The sequence below is a fragment of the Phyllobates terribilis genome, unplaced genomic scaffold (genome assembly GCF_046119375.1).
Source record: "Phyllobates terribilis strain yellow unplaced genomic scaffold, ASM4611937v1 Scaffold_12__6_contigs__length_324123572, whole genome shotgun sequence".
Taxonomy (NCBI): Eukaryota; Metazoa; Chordata; class Amphibia; order Anura; family Dendrobatidae; genus Phyllobates; species Phyllobates terribilis.
The window spans coordinates 195,274,616-195,278,297 of record NW_027362772.1 but is presented as its reverse complement, the minus strand read 5'-3'; the positions used below and the strand labels follow the sequence as shown (position 1 = coordinate 195,278,297).

Sequence of the window (3,682 nt, the reverse complement as noted above, 5' to 3'; positions counted from 1 at the left end):
ACAATGCTGCAAACCTGGGTGCGGCCCTTCGCCGGGGCAATGTCACACACGTGCCTTGTAAGTCTCACGTGTTGAACCTGGTTGTCCAGCAATTTTTAGCCCACTATCCCAGACTAGATGGCCTTCTGCAGAGGGCACGGTCGCTGTGTGCTCACTTCCGCCGTTCGCATCCCGCAGCTCTACAGAAGTCGTTGGGCCTGCCACTTCACCGGCTAAAATGCGATGTGCCTACCCGGTGGAATTCAACTCTGCACATGTTGCAGCGACTGTGGCAGCACCGACAAGCCCTGGTGCAATACATTCTGACGTATAGCCTGGGCCAACGAGATCCAGAGGTGGGGCAAATCACGCTGGAGGAGTGGTCTCAGATCAGGGACCTATGCACCCTTCTGCACAGTTTTGAAATGGCGACGAAGATGTTTAGTGCTGACGATGCCATTATCAGCATGACTATTCCGGTGATTTACATGCTGGAGCACATGTTAAACAGAATTCGGAGTCAGGTGGTGGCACAAGAGGAGGTGGAGGAAGTAGAGGAGGAGGAGTTGTATGCGGAAGGGCTAACATCTGCAAGGTCCAGACGGTCGGCAGCACCAAGGCGGCAGGCATGTGAGGGTGGGGGAGATGGTTTTACCAGGGCGCATGGTAGCAGCCAAACTAGTGAGGAAGGTGCAGGAGCCCAGGAAGAAGTGGAGGACGAACTGATGGAAGACTCATCAGATGAGGGAGACCTTGATCACATTTCTGTTGTGCGAGGTTGGGGGGAGAGGACAGAGGAAGGAAGCATGATTGTTACCTCGCCACCAACACAACAGGGACTTGGTGCTCCTGGATGCGCAACACACATGAGTGCCTTCTTGCTGCACTACCTGCAACATGACCCTCGAATTGTGAGAATTAGAAATAATCCTGACTACTGGGTTGCCACACTGTTAGATCCCCGGTACAAAAGTAAATTTGCAGAAATTATTCCTGCCATAGAAAGGGATGCACGCATGCAGGAGTATCAGCAGAGACTGTTGCAGAATCTTACATGTGCTTTTCCACAAAACACCAGTGGTGCACGTAGTAAATCTCACAGTTCCAACTTGCCAATCGTGGGACCGTCGAGTGTTCAGCACTCAAACCGTAACAGAAACACAGTATCTGCTGGTAACATCAATTTTGCGGAATCATTTCACCACTTTTTTAGCCCATCCTTTGCAAGGCCACAGGAGACAAGAAGTCTGACACATAGTCAACGCCTAGAGACGATGGTACAGGAGTATCTCCAAGTAAACATTGAAGCCACGACTGTGTCACTGGACCCTTGCTCTTTTTGGGCTTCCAATCTGGATAAATGGCCGGAGCTAGCCACTTACGCCTTGGAGATCTTGTCATGCCCCGCAGCCAGCGTTCTGTCTGAATGTGTGTTCAGCGCTGCTGGTGGTGTGCTGACAGATAAGCGCACGCGGCTCTCCACTGATAATGTAGACAGACTCACGTTTATAAAGATGAACAAATCATGGATCCGAAACGACTTTTCTACCCCTGTGTCATCCTGGGGAGAGTAAAAGCTTGATGATTGGTTAAAATCACCTCACCAACCATTTTAAGCTTTCAAATTACTAATCATGTTTCTAGTGTGGTGTGTGGGCGCTGGTAGGTGGGCCTGGATTACCTGCCGCAAAGGATAGTCCCCCTACCACGGGTGGACGAGATTGGAAAGGATCCAATGTACAAACAAAATGGAAGTAATCCTGCGCTGGTATAGTTAGGCCGTAATAGTTGGGGTTGGAAAGGGGGTAAAGGGTGGAGTAGAATGTTCTGATGCACAGTTCAGTTTTTAAAAAATTTTTATTTTAAAATAATGTCACATAAAATATCATATAAAATTAGCACTTCAGGATGTTGTAAGAAAGTTTTTTTGTATAAATATGCAATTAAAAGTGGGTTGTCCTTTCTGGTAGAGGTTCTTTGTGAGTTCCTTCTAGTTTTGGCTTGTTATATTTCTTAGCCAGTTGTGATCTGGATGTATTCTGGGTGAAGAAGAGAATATTAATTATAAGGGGTTTTGAACCTGCGGTTCCTATAGCAATGAGTTGGAAGTCCTCTTTTTAGGGAGGAAGGTAATTTACCTGTTATCGGTCCAGGTGGGATTCACGGTGAAGATGAACAGAGTTAGTCTAGACGGGTAGTGTTTGTGCCCTCTTATGGACACCAGGGGTAGGAGTAGCTGTTCAGGATACAAAATGTACGTTAGAGTATGGAAGTGGGGTGTCACAGGTGGTAGGGTGTATTGTTTTACCTGTAAGAGGACTTTATTAGATTCCCAGGATGTGCGTGAGGGTTTTGGCAGTATAGATGGATGTTTTGCCGGTCCTGGATCGTGGGCGGCTTCTGCTTCAGGGATGCCTAAACAGTACTAGTGGAAGTATAGTTAGTATATAACGTGGTAAGGCAAATAATATGGGTCATAGAGAATACCAGTGGGATAATTTAATGTTACCTCTTGAGTTTTGATGCTTGAGGGTAACATAGTAACATAGTTTGTAAAGCCGAATAAAGACTTGCGTCCATCAAGTTCGACCTGTTAGTTCTGTAATTGCTAAAGTTGATCCAGAGGAGGACAAAAACCCCAAATGATTTAGCCAATCTTCACCTGAGGAAAAATTCCCTCCCGACTCTGAAACCAGCAGTCAGAATAAATCCCTGTATCAACCTACTATTTTATTTTATTTTTAAGTATATGCTGAAATCTGCCTGGTATCTAGAAATGCATCCAGTCCCCACTTGAACTGGTGTAGTGAATCCGACATTACCGTCTCCTCACTCAGTGAATTCCATATTCTCACTGCTCTTACCGTAAAGAACCCCTTCCTATGCTGGTGCTGAAACCTTTTCTCTTCCAGTCTTAGTGAATGCCCTCTTGTTACCGTAATATTCCTCCTTTTCAACAAATCCCTGGCAAGGTCTCTATACTGTCCCCTAACATATTTGTACACATTTATTATGTCCCCCCTCAACCTTCTCTTTTCCCGGCTGAATAGTCCTAGTTTTGCCAACCTCTCTGGGTATTGCAGTCCCTCCATTCCCTTTATTAATTTTGTTGCCCTCCTTTGTACCTTTTCAAGCTCATTTATATCCTTTCTATATATTGGGGCCCATAACTGAGCACAGTATTCCAAGTGTGGTCTGACCAGTGCTTTGTACAGTGGAAGAACAATGTTCTCATCCTTTGCAGCTATACCTCTTCTGATACATCCCATTACCCTGTTTGCCCTTACAGCAGCGGCCTGACTTTGGGCACTCCAATTTAGTTTGCTATCAATCAAGATGCCCAAGTCCTTCTCCATCTCTGAATTCCCCAATGATTTCCCATTCAGTGAGTACTGGTGACTTCCATTTTTCCTTCCCATATGTATGACCTTACATTTCTCCTCGTTAAACCTCATTTGCCATTTAATGCTCTACCTACCCAGCTTATCCAAATCCCTCTGTAGGTCTGCACTGTCCTCTTTTGTATTAATTGTTTTACATAACTTTGTGTCATCTGCAAATATTGATATTTTACTATTTATCCCGTTGACTATGTCGTTAATAAAGATATTAAATAACATTGGGCCTAGTACAGACCCCTGTGGTACCCCACTAGTGACGCTTACCCAATCTGAGTATATTCCATTTATAACCACCCTCTGCC

At 45.4% G+C, this 3,682-nt stretch overlaps 1 long non-coding RNA gene across 1 annotated transcript; it reads right to left on the bottom strand.

Annotated features, from left to right (window-relative positions):
- Nucleotides 1–1,747: 1,747 nt before the first annotated feature.
- Nucleotides 1,748–2,425, bottom strand: LOC141173196 (uncharacterized). Its single transcript, XR_012252606.1, has 3 exons — nucleotides 2,288–2,425; nucleotides 2,118–2,215; nucleotides 1,748–2,018 (listed from the first exon to the last, which is right to left on the bottom strand). It is a non-coding gene; the product is annotated as an uncharacterized lncRNA (long non-coding RNA).
- Between the last annotated feature and the right edge of the window lie 1,257 nt (nucleotides 2,426–3,682).